This window comes from Anas acuta, chromosome 1, assembly GCF_963932015.1.
Source record: "Anas acuta chromosome 1, bAnaAcu1.1, whole genome shotgun sequence".
NCBI classification, from domain to species: Eukaryota; Metazoa; Chordata; class Aves; order Anseriformes; family Anatidae; genus Anas; species Anas acuta.
The window spans coordinates 29,412,563-29,431,618 of record NC_088979.1 but is presented as its reverse complement, the minus strand read 5'-3'; the positions used below and the strand labels follow the sequence as shown (position 1 = coordinate 29,431,618).

At 41.3% G+C, this 19,056-nt stretch overlaps 1 long non-coding RNA gene across 1 annotated transcript; it reads left to right on the top strand.

Moving 5' to 3' along the window:
• The first annotated feature begins 831 nt into the window (after nucleotides 1-831).
• LOC137852782 (uncharacterized) lies at nucleotides 832-10,813 on the top strand. Its single transcript, XR_011094035.1, has 2 exons — nucleotides 832-3,998; nucleotides 10,528-10,813. It is a non-coding gene; the product is annotated as an uncharacterized lncRNA (long non-coding RNA).
• The last annotated feature ends 8,243 nt before the right edge of the window (nucleotides 10,814-19,056 follow it).

The following is a 19,056-nucleotide window of genomic DNA, read 5'->3' as shown; positions in this document are numbered from 1 at the left end:
ATGCCCTTTCATAAGGGGATTCAGCTCTTCCTTTGACTCACACCAGTTCTGAGGTTGACCGTCAGGACTCGGGAAATGACTGTTTGCTCACTTCAGACCTTGCCTAATACGGAGGGCTTATGCAAGTGATGACTGAGGCCGCTGATGAGTCTGCTTTGTTTTTCCAGTAAGATACCGTTAGTGAATGGAATTAGTTGAGAAACTATTTGATTTGAACTTCTTTTTTCATCACCCAGAACAGAATACAGATGAGTCTATTTTCCACCAAGAGACCAGCAAAACTTGGGGCAGGCTTGAGCAGGCCTTCTTTACAATTGGAGGGTGTTATAAGACAATGTCAACATTTGGTTTGCAGCTTGGCTTGAAGAAGACGCAGAGTAAGGTATGACCAAAACCCAGGAATAAGCAAATGCCAAATACATGACAAATTGAGGAGTGTTACAAGACAACATTGAGATCTTCAGGTCTGCTTTACAATACACTTAGTCATCACTGAAAAAACACAAGGTGAGAAGCTGAGTGAACATCACTATGGCTGGACTTAGGACAGGAAATTCAGGCAAAAGCATAAGTGGAGTGCTTGGGATAGCACAGGTGGTACCACAGGCCAGACACATATTGGCCTCTCTGCTCTGCATACCAGCTGGGAGCACAACGAAGGACCCCACAGTTCCTCTGAGCAGGGCAGCCAGAGGAAGGCTGGAGGAAGGACACGCTTGCACTTACAATGACACTGATTGCAAGAAGCCTACTTTCCCTTAGAACCACAGAACCATTAAGGTTGGAAAAGACTTCCAAGATCATCTGGCCCAACTGTCCCCCTACCACCAATGTCACCCACTAAAACAAGTCCCTAAGCACCACGTCCAGCCTTTCCTTGAATGCCCCCAGGGACAGTGACTCCACCACCTCCCTGGGCAACCCGTCCCAGTGCCTGACTGCTCTTTCTGAGCAGAAATGTCTCCTCATTGCCAACCTGAACCTCCCCCCACACAACTTGAGGCCATTCCCTCTGGTCCTGTCACTGGTTACCTGCAAGAAGAGGCCGACCCCAGCTGCCTACACCTTCCTTTCACGAAGTTGTAGAGAGCAATGAGGTCTCCCCTGAGCCTCCTCTTCCCCAGACCAAACACCCCCAGCTCCCTCAGCTGCTCCTCACAGGACTTGTGATCCAGGCCCTTCACCAGCTTCATAGTCCTGCTCTGGACATGCTCCAGGGCCTCAATGTCCTCCTTGTAGTGAGGGGCCCAAAACTGAACACAGTACTTGACGTGTGGCCTCACCAGAGCTGAGTACAAGGGGATTATCACCTCCCTGGTCCTGCTGGCTGCACTATTCCTGATACAAGCCAGGATGCCGTTGGGCCTTTCAGTTTTATTTACGGTTCTGAAGGAAGCCATCACACTGAGAGGAACTTCCTTTCACAGTTAAACTGGACTCATGCTGTGGGCCCTGTGGGCACAGGTAGGGCTGTGACACAGCAGGACCAGGCAAGGGCTGAATGGAGAAGTTCAGCTTAAAGCACCTCCTGCAGGATGGGATCCACCCTGGTCACAGCCTCCCAACAGGATATTTGGGAGACCCTCCATGTGGCCACAAGCAGGAAGAGGGCAGTTCTGTGCGCTGTCTCTGGTCTGGCCCCGAGCCCCAGCAGTGAAATCAGCAGGAGTGGGGACACTCAGGGCCCTGGCAATCAATATGGTTTTATTTTATGTGCTTATCTGGAGTACAGAAAAGAGCAGCATTAGCACATCACCACTTAACTATGCTAGAAACCACTGCAGCTCCCCAGAAATGTGCTGGTGCAGACACTAATGCTGATGGAATTGACTGGCTTCAGCAATCACACCACGGGGCAGCACTGTTGATGATACAAGACCAACAATTATTTTTTATGAGACAGATCAAGAATTTATGGCTGCCCACCACAGAACACAGGTGCCCCAGTAGTCTGCTGCCTCTGTTTCAGCTGATGTTGGGTCAGGGGCTGGCCAGGGAAGGCTGACTGTTTTTCCCAGTCACAGCTATCAAAAGTAAAATTGTGCCTGTCACAGCAAGGGCTCAGTCAGGGGAAGGTGGGACAATCAGGGAGATACTCTGGTAAGGCTCTGCCCTTGCCCTTTGACAATCAGTGGGTTAACTCACTGAAGAAGATGTGGAAACCATGAGGAACTCTCTCAGGTTACAAACTTCACTCGGGTTCACCCCAGTGAAGAATTCATGACAACATTTCCTAGAATGTCTTCTTCATCCATTCTGAGCCAGTGGTTTACCATTTCTTTCAAAGGAAATCTTTGCTGCCCAGGCTCTAGTTGCTTCAACTGCAATTAGTCCACATTTTTTTTTCAGAGACTGCAGCTAGGGAAATGATCTGCATTTAAGCTGTCCTAATCATTTGTTTCTCATCCCATATGCAGAACAAAAAAAATAACTTCTGTGTGTGTGCATGCACCCACATTAGCCTACAACCAAACCTTCCAGGAGTTTCAAGTGAATACCAGAGGAAGAAAAAAGGTTGTATGCAAGTTGTCTGTTACATTTATCTTCCCAAATATTTTGCTAAAAGTGGTGTATAAGCCTAGGGATGGGAGATGAGTCCAGTTCACGAAACTACAGAAGTGAGTACTCCCCTCATCTAGTGGTGAGGGCACCTCTTCAGGGTGTGGAGGACCTACGTTTGTCCCCTCTTTCTGTCTGACACACACTTTGGTAGCAAACAAGGACTCTTGCACCCCTGAGATGCATCTGATCTCTGCCCCGAGCATCCCTTAGTAGGCCTTTTCCAAACTCTGGTTTTGGGTCTCTTTTCTTTGTAAAAAATAAAAAATAAATTTAAAAATAAAAAATAAAAAAAAGGCTTAACTAGTTACAGAAGCACTCTTGAAGGCTAACACCAGTCACAAAAGCTGCTATCGTTAACATCCTTTTACATTCATTGGACTACCTGTAACAGAAGAAGGGATTTTGTTTTGATTTATTTTAAAAAGGGAGAGGTATGGTCAAGATGATCTCCACATGAGATCTTCTCTTTCAAAATCCATTCGTCTTCACCTAGAAATGTACCGGTATTACACAAAGTCTGATTTCAGCCTGACTGCTTTTCCTCAGCTTTGCTCAGAGGTGCACTGAATATCTGTGTTATTAATATAGGCAAAGCTCAGTGGGATGCTGGGTGCTTTAAATTTTCTCATAAATCATAATAAAAATCATTTAAAATCATATAACAACTAGTATATTCTATACAGAGAGTGGGGAAAGTATTCTGAATCTCAGTGCTTTGAGTACTGCTCCTTCTGTCCCCAGTTACAAAAAGTGAAATGTTAGTACTTCATACCTGTGGGTGCCCAACACTTTCCCTTAGCAGGCACCTTGAGTAGCCAGGAATGTGTCTTTTTAAGCTTTATCAGCCAACTGCTTTTGAGGGACATGTTCTTAATGCAGAAAGATCCTTCTGGGTTTTGCTCCTATTAATTTTACATAAGGCATTTTTGTTAGCCAGAATTAGATAGCACCACTTATTTATGAATAACCCATGAAGGAATGCATGAGTCAATATGAGATACTTTCCCAGTCCCTGGTGCTGGGTGTTCACAAATCAAGAATGGCATCTATGCAGAACAATCACCTACAGAGGTATTTCTATGGTATGCCTGGACTAGCTTGGAATGAATTATCTTTCTAACTACATGAGTTGCTTTCCCTGAAGTGTATTTCTCCCATCCTTCCCCTAATTATTATGGTGGAGTTTTTTAGCTGCGCATTTTGAGTGCCCTCTGTTTCTTTCCAACCCCCTTATTTAACTGTTCTAATGACTACTCCCAAAATAAGAAACATCTGGCACATATCGTGATTGCAAAGCAACCATGGTGAAATCCTTGATATGAAGGTTTTTTGAGCTCAGCCAGTCCTGCCTGGTGTGATAGACAGTTCATCAGGCTCCTCAGCACTCCTTCTCCTGTGTGGTACCATTCATTCAACTCTAGGTATGGACACAGTGGGTAAAGATTAGTTTTGTTGTTTTGTTTTGTTTGTTTGTTTGTTTGTTTGTACGTTGTTTCTTCTGTCTTTATGAATTTTCATTTTGTTCTCACTGGAAAAAAAAAAAGAAAAAAAAAAAGAAAAGGCAGTTCTGTGTCCATCCTGTCTCCTACATATGCAGTTTCTGCCCAAAATCTGTCTGAAATTTCTATAGAATAAGAGAAACTTTTGTATTTCTAGGGATACCAACATTTATCTGTCATATCACAGGAAAATGAGAGCCCAGAAACTGGAGTGTAACACACAATACTACTTAGCTTACAGATTGTGATTTCACCATGAGATTCTGGATTCATTTTAAACCAGGGATCAAGCTGAAATTCCTCAGCCACATTGCCAAAGTTCACCTTATGTTTTCCTAATGCATTAAAAAATCACAGCCTGGTGTATGGACTGCTCAAACAAGAAAGCAGCAGATTCCCTGGGAGTCAAAGGTACTAAAGAAGGTCACAGGAAGCTCAAAGATGTAGTGAGGTTTGGCAATGACCTGGTATCATGTGATGCTGTCAGATATAAAACAAGAAAGTAATAATATCCATGGTCCATTTACTGCTAGATTTTGGTCACTTTGATAGGTGGGAAGACAGAATGCACAGAGAACTCAAGCACACTGAAATAAGAGAGACTGGGAATAAAAACCCTTGTGACTCTGAGTCGTACTCTCTAAGAACTTGTCCAAACAGAATTTTCTTTCTTAACACTACAAAACTGGGAAAGGCCAGGTAAGGTTTTCATTCTATCCCCTGCAGTGCCAAAGATAACTGGGAGGGACTCTTTGCAGAAGAATCACATCACCCCTTACAGAGAGACAACAATTTGAACATGCTATAACCTCCTCAAAATCTCCAGAAGAAAATTTGTTTCTGATGTATTTGCCAGAGCACACTGCTGCAGCATTCAGCCATCAGGCTGCTCAGTTTGCGTGCAAGTGATATAGCCCACAGCAATGCACATCCTACAGGACGAGCATTTATATCTGACTTGGGTTAATTTTTTTGGAGTATATTACAGAAGGAGAATGCCGACTCATAATTTGCCAGAAGCTTTCCAACTTGCAAAACATCAGGTGAAATTAGAAAGCAGATTGAATACATGCAGAATATGTGTTTGGGCTCTGGAATACATCCAGTTTAAATCAGTTCATGTAGGCATCAAAATGTGACGGTGATTTGTTATGAATTGACATTTAAATCGCAAAGCAATTGTGGCAATGATTGGGAAGCCTAGCTTTAGAGCACATTTCAGTAATCAGTAGATATAGTCATATTAAAAAAAAAAAAAAAAAGAAAGAAAGAAAAAACATAAATACAGGCTTATTTGACTTTAACAGGATCACTACTAAAATTTAAGTCAAAAAAAAAAAATCATACTGTGTCTGAATGGTAGGATAAAGTTAATTAATATGACTGTTTTGTAGGGATTCTTGGATAACTTCTCGAGTTTTACTACACACATCACCCCTAACCAGATCTTTCACTCAGCATCCGTGTAAGAATGTCTGCCTTAGATATTTGCAGGTTTCTTTTTCTGCAGTGACCATTGAGAACATGAAAACTCACTTGTAATGCATGGAATTTGTGCTGATTCCCTGGGTAGAGACGAAATTCATACACAACTGAGGGCAAGCTGTGCACTGATAGTTCAACAGGTTCACTGGGTGTTTCATGACAGTGAGTCCTAACCCCATGAGAGAGGTCTCCAGACTAAAAATGAACATCTTAAGAATTTCAATGCAAAATATTAAGCTCAGGCACACTGGTCCCTTTGGGGAAAGGGGTGAGCAAGACTGCTCACTTTGCATCAATAAAACAGCTTAATTCAGGCACAGGAGTTTATATAAACAAAACCAAAACCCCTTCAGTAGAAAGTCTGTTTCTCTTCTGTGTACAGAAGAATTACTATGCAAATTCTGGAATGCTGCAGTTATTTTGCTTGCTTAGCAATATTAGACTCTCCAGTCTTCTCTTGGAATTAAATTTCAGTTTTTCTTTTGTCATTCTGTGACAGTTCAGCTGTTATTTCAGATTTGCTTTTTCCTGAATGTGAGGCAGGTCCAGTGCTATCAGTACACAAGGTATACATTCAGTGACCCACTTCCCAGAAAATACTTTTTTTGTTTTTTGTAATAGACTATATATCCTCTAAAACAATCCAAGACCAAAAGTCCTAATAGTCTAGACCAGAGAATCATAAAGTCCTAAAATAACTTAGCTGGAAGGGAACTCTGGATGTTCTGACCTTATCCTGTCAGTTTTCAGCATCTCTGAAGATACTAACAGAGGATGGAGATGCCACAATACCATTCTTGTGGTTCCTTTACTGGATTGTGAATATGAAGTGAAGCTCACAATAGAAACAATTCTTACTGCATGTGAAACAAACCATACAGGCACATTTACAGTCAAAGAAACAGTCAGAAGAATAATAACTTTCTAGTTGAAGCAAGATTTCCCAGATTTTTAAGATCTGAGGGACAACTGAGGTCATGTGGTCCAGAGTCCTGAGCAACATAGGCTGGAAATTTGTCTTCAGACATGCAGGTATCTAACAGTTCATGGCTGTTGGACTCTGAGATCACTTGTGGATGCAAATTTTATGTGGTCTATCAGAAAGGACAGTTCTAGCTGAAATCTTGCAAGTATGCTCCACTTGCACAATCTTTTGCTCACTTGACATGCCTTCACTTTCATCTAACAAGGGCTCTCTATCCTGTTTCAGGTTAAATTTTAGCCCCTGCAATAGATTATAAGTTGTTATTCAAATTCAGTTGTAGGAAAAGGGTTATGTGTATGATAAAAGGCTGAGAGACTGACCCCTTTGTACTGCAACTGTAAATCAGGATGCAGAAACAGGCTGTGTTTGCATTAGAGTGAGCTAAAAGCTAGGAATTACCAAATCTCAGCAGGTGCTGTTATCAGGAAGATTTTCAGAAAAGATCTAATCCTTTATAGTTGCTGGGTAGCTGACGAACGGAGCCTGTTAACATCTTATTTTAGCTCCTGCTGTGTTGAAAGATGTAGCTTTCTTCTCGAGCAACATTTTTGTCTCCACATGGGCTGAAATGCATCTGCCATGGATCATGTAGCGATAAGGCACCTTCTTCTGCCTCCACAGTGCTGGCTTGCTGTCCCGGTAGGTGAGAAGCTCGAGCTGTTTCATGACTGTGCTGCCCCCATATGGCTCAAGACATCAGTCCAACACTTAAGACACGTAAAAATGAAGACATGTAAAAAACAGCCCAAAGATTAATTTTCCTCACTCTAAGGGGTTGATCTTTCTTATTCTTTGATGCACTGACCTATTTTTTACTGAGCACCAAAGCCTGAGCATCAAATAGCAATGTTCAGAGGGGAGGGTATTTACAATCACTTTTCAATATTTATATGGTGCACACAGGGTAGGAAGTGTCCAGTATATTTCTAAAATCTTCACATTAGTGGTTTCCTACTGCAGAGAAAACAGAGCAGAGTTTTTGACACTTGAAAATGATCCCAAAGTACTCAATCACACAGTGTTCAGCTGGTGTCTTTATACTTCATAAGGCACAACACATAAATTAAATAAAATGTGCCCTTCCTTCCATTCACAGCCCACTGTAGGAGCACTATATTTATTTCCCAGAGGCAGATCATTCCCAGAAATGGAAGTGAAGAAGACTGAGGAAGCTGCAGGCTCTCTACTTCTCCCTCAGTTTGCAATGCTGGCTACAAATTTGCTCAACTTCACATGACGTAGGACTTGCAATGCTACTGCATGCTGCACTGGGTCTGGCTGGGATGGAGTTGCCTCTACAAAAGCCCTCATTTGCAAGAAAATAAAAATCAACCCTTGACTCCTCTGTGAGCTGGGCACCCAGCCGTGTTTTGTCCTGGGCTATATATGTAGGCTCTCAATGAGCTGTGGCTCTGGATTTTCAGTGTAGCCCAAACTCAAACATCAATGGGTCTGAGGTGCTTAACTCCCTTGGATACCCCTGGAAACACTGACAAAACATATTTTGATTTCTTGGTTGATAAAGCATGCCACAGAGATAAAAATCATGAACTTCAACTGATGCATATGGGTCTTTCACAAGTAGCAAGGGACTTCTTTCTCGGCTACACGAGGTACCAGCCTAACTTTTCTCTTCACAATTTCCATGTCCTCCACACTGAACACTGCTCAGCTGCATCTATGGGTTTTCAATCACCTGGCCATGAACAGCAACTGCTGAATTGTATCCAGTACAGGCCTTATATGTGTTACAAATTTGAACTGGTCTATCTGATGCATTGCCATTGTCTCCTAAGGGCATGTTTTCCTTCCATAGGCTTCTAGATCGAATCCAGTCAGTGCTTTCTGTTCTACTCAATGAATAAAACTGGTTGGGAATTTCAAGAAAGTGAACTTGCACTGCAAAAAAAGCTGTTACCTTCCAGGAAATACAGTGTGTTTGCTAAGTTTGATCTAGACCTCCACTAGTGCACAGAGGAGAAAAGTAACAACTCAGTTATTTAAAGTATTTTATCATCTCAGAGAAGGTTTACTTGGGGCATGGAATTGGAAGGCAGTTACTTATATATGGAATTTGTTTATTCACAGTTAATGACCCATGAAACACTCTGGTTTGTTAATTATCACTGCCAGCACAATGGGAAAACTTACCTCATAAATACACTGTGACAATTACATTTACTTTACTACAAAGTTCTTCTTGTTGCTGAACAACTTTGTGACTGGAGACAGCAATACCAGCCCCATTTCTGCAAAACTTTTCAAATACATGCCCAGCATGCTCCTTGGTCTATACATTTTCCCTATACTTTGCTGAACTAGCACAGCAGTGAGATTTACCACTATACGGTGTCTATTGACAAGTCTTGTATGATACTCCTAGACGTAGATGAGACTTCTGCTGTGCTACTTCCATCCTTATTTCAGATATATGATATCTAGACCATCCTAAAATGAATTTAGGAATAAGATGCAGCTGAAGATTTTTGGGATATCCTAAGGTGGGACTCACACAGTCTAATTATCCTTGTTGGCCTACCTATAGTAGCTTAGTGCCTAACTCAGAAACTTCCCCATCTTCTCACTTACCAAAGAGGTTCATTATCACAGTGCCTTTGCATGAGATTGGAATACAGTGTAGTGTTTTCAAAACTGGATATTTTGGTTTAGGCCCCTGAGCATAGATTTGATGCCCATAAAGGTGGCTTCTCTTTCAACTGTACCTAAAACTCTGAGGATCTGATGAAAGTTACATAGTTTCAGGAAAGGTAGCTTGTATTTTTAATATTCTTTGCCTAGAATTTTTTCTCCCAAGTGAGCTTCAAGCTCCTGACTTTTTGTAGCATCACTAAAAAACATCAAAATTTTCATCCCCTGGGAAATTCAGATATGTTGGCAGTTGCTTTTAATATTGAAGCAATATACTGAATTCCATGGCATTTATTTTTTTTTCAGAGTCCATCGTTTCTGCATTTTTTGTGTGTAGAAACACACTGTTTCAACAGCTTGTTTCAAGTCTGTCTCAGCTATATGTCCATTTTAAGCTGTAGCAAATTCCATGAAAACTGTAATTCAGACATCTTAGTCTCCTTTTCCTGCTGAAGTTTTCAGATCACCTTTAAACCAGATTACCCATCAGGTTTTCCTAAGGATACTCAGATAACACTTTGTCCTGCAGGAGGTAGCCCAATGCAAGGAAGAAAAATCACTAGGGCACTTGGATATCATGGAAGTATCCAGTCTCTTAACTCTGTGAGGCACTGCAGAATCCCGTGGAAATGCAAATAAATATGGATAGGGCAGCTTGGAATGAGTGGATTGATCCAGTACACTGGAATATGTGGATTTGGTTTTGTCTTTCCAAAAAAAAAAAAAAAAAGATTTTCTTTTTTTATTCCCATGTAGAATATAAAACTAAACAACGACAGGAAAAAAAAATGCTATTATTATTTCCACACTGAAAAATATCACTTTCTGTGAAATAAAGTAGTTGGAAACCTCCTGATTATCACTATTCTTTTATATAAGAATAAAGGTGCAATTGCACATGCTCATGGAAATAACTCAAAGAAGAACAGACGGAGGTAAATGCCGCATAGACAAGTGATTTCTCAGAAGCATAACACTTACCTTACTGAAAGAGAGATAAACCTTCGTTTAATATGATTTTTCTTACAGTTCAAGCATGCTCCTTTACCCAATCTTTCTGAAAACTTGTAAGAGTTGCTGAAATTTAATACTAAGAATGAGCTGACCTAATTACTCTTCTATTATAGCAAAAGGGCTTCCTGACTGCAAGATGACATTAACCTGTCTTTATTATTAGACCCTGTCAACTCAGAGCAGAGTACAATGGTAGTTACAAGGAACAAAGAGCTCTCTGATGGTTGTTACCTTGTGTATTTTTTAGAGGAGGAGGAAGACTTTTGGATGATGCTTTTCTTGAACTGCACTGCAATTAGGAACAGCTTTTAAGCTTTATATATGTCTTTGCAGTAACTGATTCAGTGTCGCATATGAGATCCATGGCTATTGTGCTCCTCTCTGTTCCTGCATGAGAGATCATCAACATGAAACTAAAATGCTTTGGAGAATGAGGGTATGCCAAGAAACACTAGAGCCAGAAGAAAATGATCAAGAAATACCAGAGGAAAATGCCACTCAAATTTAGCCAAAAATATTATAAAGTCTGAATTGTACTACCCAGTGAAAGAATTCAGTCACATCCATGTTCACTGAATCCTTCTCTCTCTTTGCAAAAAATAAAAATAAAAAATAAAATCACCTGTATTAAGCAGCTACCTTTCTGGACAGAATCAAAAGTAAACACAGAGAGTAAAATCAGATATGTCAGTAATCATAGAACCATAGAATCATTAAGGCTGGAAAAGCCCTCCAAGATCATCTGGTCCAACCATCCCCCTAGCACCAGTGTCACCCACTGAACCATGTCCCCAAGCACCACGTCCAACCCTTCCTTGAACACCCCCAGGGATGGTGACTCCACCGCCTCCCTGCCCCCTGGTAAAGAACCAGGGCTTTCTCCTAGTCATAGAACAAACACATAACAAGCAAAAACATGTTGTCAGAGAAAATTAAAGCCTAGAACATGAGACAGAAGATGGCTTGCACATGTGTCTGGCAGGGAACTGATGGAGGCACCAGATCCCAGCTCAGCTGCAAGGCAACAGCTGCCTGCTGTGAGAACATCCACCACTGATTTCCTAGGGCTCTGAGTCAGAACATTTATCCTCTAGCCTTAAATATATGTGCATGTTTTCACAGGGGAGTTCCTGTGAACTGGCTGCATACAAGAAAAATCTTTTTTGCTTGGTGGATTTTTTTGTTGTTGTTTTTTTGTTTTGGTTTGGTTTTGCCTTGAGACTTGAGTGGGGAAAGAAAAAAAAGAGGGGGGGTAAAAAAAAGTTAGAATAGAATAAAAACAAGTTCTTAATGCATCAGATGTGATGCTTTGGCAGTATTGTATTCGCATTGCTGAGCACAAGCAAAATCTACCAAAAAAAAAAAAAAAAAACAACTAGAGAATATGGACAGCAAGAGACCTACCTTGAGTATACAGATATTCCCTACATGTCCTTTCAAGAAAACACTTCAATTCAAGTTTGCTATAGCGTTTGATTCACTTCACCAAGGAATTAGAAAAAAGCAACGTGCAAAAATGTAACACAGACATTTAGGGTAGAAAAAAGCTAATGTGACTAGACCTTGTGAAAGTGCTACATGGGAAAAATCAATGACTGGTTGTCACAGGTACTCAGGAGTATCTCCTAAGGAGTTTATCAAAGTTAGACCGAGCCTATATAGCGTTTACAAGTATTTATCTAAGTTCACTGATCACAGTTTCTGATGTGATATGTCACATACACATCACAACATTACTTCTGTCATCTGCCTTAGAAAACAACATTTTATGAAAGAGAGTAATAATGAACAGTAATTAAAAGAAAAAAATTCCCCCGAAGCACATAGCTAATGGTTTGTGGGTACAGGTAAAGATAAACAGAGCTTCAAATGAGGATTAGGTAGCACTTGCAAAATCACATCTTTGTCTAAATGAAAAATTGCATTGGCTGTTAATCCCAAAGTGGCAATCATAGTATATCTACAGCTGAGCAGTATTGGGTCATGCTTATATCTATTTATGCAGACTTTGGAAAGACATCTACAATCTGAAAATGCTTTCCTTCACCCCAAATTACCCGCGGAAGCCCTGAAATTGCTGACTTGGCTGAAATTGCTGTACCCACACACTTTGTGAATACACTTGTTTGCGCACTGATCTCCTTGCTCACACAGATGCACACAAACTGTACACCAGAGCTTGCACTGAGAGTTTGGCTGAGTTTCCGTGACACGGAAAATAGCTCTGGTTGAAAACGCGAAATAGCAACTTTTTAATCTTCTAGCTTGATTTTCGTAAGCATTTCAGATTTGGAAAACAAGTGGTTCCCCGAACCATCAGCTGAGCTGGAGCAACACCGACGAAGCTGTGCATGCATCCTGACACCTGTCAATCACAAGTAGCCCATCTGGGCCCTGTGCTATTTATTCCTATTCAGCAAAGAGATATTGCACAGAGGCAGCTGGCGGGCTGCAGAGAACGTTTCCTCCTCTCTTCACTTTCATGCCTCTGCCTGCAAAATCATGATCTAGCCAGAAGGATCCAGTTTTTCTCTCATGTGAGACCACAAAATAGCTGAGGCAGTTCTAGCTAGCAGAAGTGTGGAAACTTGTGTCGCACGTGGCTGGATGGAGTTGGCATGAGGTGACATCCAAGAGGCACACATGATAGCAGCCAATGTTAACTGGGAAATGAAGATGGTTTTTTTTTTTTTTCATGCTTTTTCCCTGGATGATTCCACCATGCTCTCCCCACCACTGCTCAGAACCGCCAAGGAAAAAAACTATATAAAAGACAGATCTTGGAGATTAGTATGAAAATCATATGGCAGCTTGCATGTGGTCTTTAGTCTATGGAATGACAACTAAATACACCAAGTAATTATTGGACTCTGATCCACAGGTCACATATTTAAGCTGTAATCTACATGCCATGTAATCAGGACAAAAAGCTGGCAGCTTGGAGGCTTGCCCAGCCCATCTTTCTGATAGACTGCAGGTAAGAACTTCATTCTTCCAATGAAGTAGCCTCCAAGCTGTCAGCTTTTTGTCCTGATTACCGTGCACAAAGTGTCGTCCACACAGTGAGCTGAACCACTTTGCCTGTGGACTTAGAAACCAGGATGAGGGAGCACGGACTGTCCAAGGGGGGTTCACAGGAACATTCAACTTTCTCTAGGGCTTCAAAGAGAAACCCTGCAGGAGCCAGAATCCTGCTGCTGCCCTGCCTAGCTCACCCACTGTGACAGAGACAGCAATGCATTCAGATATGGAAGGGGAGGCACCTTCCCCTTTTTCCATTGCCTTTTCAGTTCTTCACAGACTTTCACATTGCCTTTGAAGACCTTTGTTACACATTAAAAAAAAATACAATCCTCTGTGAAAGTATGAGGAACCATTTTTTTTCCTTTCTATTTCTTTCTTTCTTTTTCTTTTTTTCTTTCTTTCTTTCTTTCTTTCTTCCTTTCTTTCTTTCTTTCTTTCTTTCTTTCTTTCTTTCTTTCTTTCTTTCTTTCTTTCTTTCTTTCTCTCTCTCTCTCTCTCTCTCTTTCTCTCTTTCTCTCTTTCTCTCTTTTCTCTCTCTCTCTCTCTCTCTCTCTTTTCCTTCCTTCCTTCCTTCCTTCCTTCCTTCCTTCCTTCCTTCCTTCCTTCCTTCCTTCCTTCCTTCCTTCCTTCCTTCCTTTCCTTTCCTTTCCTTTCCTTTCCTTTCCTTTCCTTTCCTTTCCTTTCCTTTCCTTTCCTTTCCTTTCCTTTCCTTTCCTTTCCTTTTCTTTCCTTTCCTTCCTTTCTTTTTCTTTCCGAAAGATTTCTTATTGCCCCTTCTCCAGCATTTAGTTTTGCCAGAACACAGCTATACTGACAATGAAAAAAAAAATGGTTTTCTTCACTTTCTTCTTCCTTAAATTCAGTTTCAGCTGAAATGTTGACCTCTGTTCCAATCCATTGAAGCCCAGAACTGCCAGAAGCAGTGAGTCTAGAGGTTAAACTACCCGAACCAGAGCTACTACAAGAACTACAACCCCCATGTCAGGGCAACCTGAGGAGTTACAGATCTTCACCTGGAATGGACCCAAGTCTGACAAGGGTGGTGTGCTCACCTTGCACATTTTTCACATCAAATGACCCAGGGTGACATAGCCTTGGACCTTGAATAATAGCCATTAAATAATGTCCTTTGGATTAACACAAAATCTCTAACTACATGGTGTAGACAGGAGGAATAAAAGTTGCCCAGCTTTGTACCACTGAGGAATAAAGGATGCAATTTCTCTAGCTTAATATTCAGTGAATGCTATTCCTGCAACCTGTCTTCAGCACCTGTGTTTGGACAAGAATTTACCACTGCAAGTACTTTCTCCTTTCCACTGACCATAGGGGGATACCAGGGTGAATGGTTCAGATAAAGATGCATCAGAACAAAAGCAGATATATTCATACACTGAGCACGCACATGCAGGATGGTTCAAAGAGACAGGAACTGGGCTATTAAAGAATTATTTTTTTTTTCATATTGACCAAAATGAGACATCAGGTAATGTTACTTTAATGCTGCCACTTTCACATGCTCACTCTTCCCTTCCCCATGACCTGATCTTATGGGGAAAAGCAGATCTGACATGGGGGAGAGTTGTTCAGAGACAGGACAGGCTTTCAGCATGGATGAGGCAAGCTGCACTTCACACAAGAATCTCCTCTCTTCCTATTGACACTTGATTTCAGCACAGGGAGGTGAAATCTCCATTATTTGTAGCCTGCTTTTTCCTCTCCCAAGACAACCTCCTTTTATACACCCTAAGAAGGACTCTGGACCCTTCCCAAGCTATTTCCAGGCTGTGTAAAGACACATGTGAATTATTCACGGCATGTGAATGATGTCTCTGCACCAGAGCTGATATACAAAATATTCAGAAGACTGTTAATTCCTACAGGCTAGCATCGGTCTCTCCAGGGCAATCACAAGTATGGGATGAAATTCACTGCTCTGAACGACAACCTGCTGCTATCCCACTCCTGCCACTCCTGTCCCTGCAAGAATATCTGGGTTTCAGCATACACTTCAAAGTCAATGTTCCTTCTGCTTTCTTTGGCACAGCAACGTTAATTTTCAGAGGAAAGCAAGGCAAGAGAATATCTGCAGAAACACACGGGCTGATGGCAAGCTTGGCACAGCGATATGCTGACAGTGAGCCCCAGAGCACTTGGGAGAGCAGGTCCCGTGGCCAGCAGCACAGCCAAGTCCCATTGAGCCCCGCTCAGCAGCCACCGAATATCTCACCATGAGTAAGAGGGTGCTGTGGTTATTCGTCTCGCAATTTGTTTAAACTGCAAAAGCACAAACAGGCTTGATTTTTGTCATTGCTTTTGGCTTCAGCAGATGTCTTGTGGGCAGTAACTGTCTCCTTAATATTCCTGCGAAGCAGCTTTCTGCTATACTGTACTGGGGAAAAGATAATTGCATCAGAGACAAGCCTCTTCCTTCACAGAATAATTTCCCCACCCTGCATCATGTTTGTATTTAATAACAGTGCATATTTGGGGTATTTCAGAACTGATAACTCATTAAAATAGCAACCTAGCCATCAGCCATGAGATCCCATCTGGGAAATATAGAAAGTATAAATTTTAAGCCAGCCAATAAATCAAGCGAAGTTTTAAAATGTTAAAATTGTAAAAAGGAAGAAAAGAAAAAAGAGAAGGAGAAAAGGAAAAAAAAAAAAAAAAAGATGAGAGTGAGACATTAGCCAAAATTAGCCCTTTCTCAGGTTCAAAATGAGGTAGTGCAAACTGTATGCCCTACCACTCCTTTTTATCAGGAAAGGGGATAAATCATGTGTGGGAGAAGCAGCTCTGCTGGAGAGCCTGGAAAAGCTTAGTCTCACTGCACCCCACCTATATATCATCTCTAATTTGGGGGAATGTGGAATTTTCTGGGCAGATTCAGCTTCCATATTCTCTCCCGATTACCATCTGTTACATGACAGAAAGGATGGTGGGTGCTGGCTGCTAGTTTTTAAACATTAACCGGACAATCGGCTCACAGCTCCCATTTGGCACCAGGGAGCAGATTCCAGCACCGTCAGGCACACTAACCCACTTGAAATCTGGCATGTGTGGCTTACCATAACTCAGCAAGAAGCACCACGTATTCAGACGTTTCATCCATCCTTTCCACCAAAAATCCTTTATATGTAGCAAGGGATGCCTGCGGTTTTAAAAAAGGCCATGGAAGGACGACCACTCAATGCTCTGGGGCCAAGTGTCACTTTTAATGAGGGTTTAGGCTACGTGGGTGCCAGGGACCTTATCATTAGTCTTTCCCACAGTTTCAAATATCTAACAAGCCTGCAATGTGAGCAAGTCTGCCTGAAAATGCTGGTGATGTCGGAGGCTCCATCTGTTGCTCATTCACAGCACATATTGTCAGGAGACCGGGAATGCCACTCTCCCACCTTTTCATACTCTCACGCTTTTTTGCATTGATAAGATTTCAGAAGCACATTTGTGGCTCTGCTCAGAGGGGAATATGACAGCACACTTGTCATGCTTTCCCTCTGCCAACACGCCTTCTTCACAGACAGCAGACTGGGCTGCTGCTGACCTTATTGTCAGGAAAGACAAAATCCCATGGGAATATTTTCTCTCTGTTGTTTTCAGAGGTAGGTGTTTCTTTCCTCTATTTCTTCCTCATAAGTACTGAAGTACTGAATGCCTTTAATCAGTTTTGTGCTTTGACTTTCCTGACTATGCCATCATTTACCCTTCATTTCTATTTTAGCTTCACGTCATTTCCATCTCTCCCTGCTGTGTTTGAACATGATCCCATTAAGCAGGGCATAAGAAGCACCAAGTACCACTAGAAGCACCAAGTACTTTGGAAGCAAGGTCCAGAGTCACATGAGAAAAAAGTTCAAATTGCTCAAGGATTTCCAACATCTCCACTTTGGAGTGCCAAGCCTGAGGTGGTTGTGGATGGCTGTCAACAATACAAAACCCCTACCGTTGGTTTAGAGGCTTGATCATCCATTAGGTTATAGCAAGGGATGTCACTTGCTGAAGAGCAAAATTTCACTTGGCGGTGGTGTTGGTGCGGACACACTCCAAGGTGGTTGTGTGACTTAGACTTAGTTTGGGATTTGTGGACAAACTGGCATCAACTCATGGCCCAGAGCACCAGAACTCCCAAGTCTAAGTGGAGTAAATGGGACCACAGTCCATTTTCCCCTGCTCTTTAGGACATGTTTTTTTTAATTTCACCCCAACTTACATATGCATGAGTAGATGTCATGGTATACTTTTAGTTCCCCTCAGATATGGCAAGAGTAGGAGGAAGACCAAAAGACATTTAAGCCATTGCACCATGGAGCACTCATATTGCCCTATATCTCCAGCTCTGAGTCACACCTTTCCTCCAGGCTGATACCTTTGGTATTTTGGGACATGAAGCAAGAGAAAAGTCATGGCTCTGAGACAGAGGAGGTGCAAAAAAACACTGCAAGAGAGTGGCAGAGGAAGGAGTTAACAGAAGTATTACAACCCCATTAACTTTCTCAGGAAATATAGCTGGTACTACTCACTATCATAGAAAGCAGTTATCAGCTGTTGAAAAGCTGCTATGAATTAAATGACTGGTGGAAGGAAATCTAAATCAGTGAGGGAGCATCACTGCTGAGTATTTGTTTAACGGAATTAAGGTAATGAAAATTCAAAACACGAAATTTCAGTTCTGAATACCAGAAGCTCAAGGAAACACAGGAAAATGGTAGTTAATCAAAAACAGCATCTGTAGGTAAAAAATGCAGACTTGTTCTTGAAATGACTGCAAATTAATTGTTGAAAAGAAAGAAAGAAAAAAAAAACTCGCTTGTCTAATTATCTGCTGTGCATTAAATATTATGAAAGGGGCCTAGGGCAGTATCAACTTATCACAAAATAAAAATGATTTCTTACAGACAATCTTCTGAAGTTTATTTAGGAGGGCAATGTGACTTTTCAAGAGTTGTATATTTGCTTTCGCATACACCAAAGTAAAATCTAGTAACAAAATCTTCGCAAGTGCATCCTTTCTTAAAAGAGAAATCCATGGTGATGACATTCTTAATAAATTCAGTTCATGTTACTGTAATGATGTTTGTCTAGAAGTACCTTGGGAATTACAGTTAGCTTCAACATTAATTAATTCATTGCAATTTTCATGTGTTATCGACACATTTTACATCCTCCGCTGGATCAAAATTACCCCAGCATAATGGAAATTTTTTCTATGCATGAATTTTCAAAATGCCTTTCAAATAAGCATAGCATACACAAAGAAAATCAATCTCTTAGGAACATCAGCATGCAAGATGAAATTCCTAGTTCATGATCTGCACCTATGTTTCCTGACTAGTAATGTAAAATCTTAAAATAAATTGAATGCCACAATAGACAGATCCTTGTCTCATGGTTATAGCAAATCATTAAGAACTGGGACTTAAAGTTCAAATTCTAGAAAAAGGCTGTCTGGGAGAGGAAATGAACATTGTGATCAGTTTTAAATAACTCATAGGGAAACTTCTGATGGACTTTTCTAGTACCATGAACCACTTTTGAAGCTTGGTGTTTTGTGTAGCTAACATCAACACAAATACCTTGGGTTTAGCTGTCAAAGAGGGAAAGGCATTACTTCAGCCACTCAGGAGATAAAAGTTAGAAGTCAGAAGCAGAAATTAAGCAATGGAAAATAAAATATCAGGGATAAAGCAGCTGACTGTGAAGTCTCTAAGAATAAGCAGCCAACACTGTCACAAACAAAATATGAACAAAGACAAAATCTCACAGTCAACTGCTCCGCGCTGCCTGGCGGCAGGAGTGGTTTATGTCTTTTTTATTTTGGCCTATTTCAGA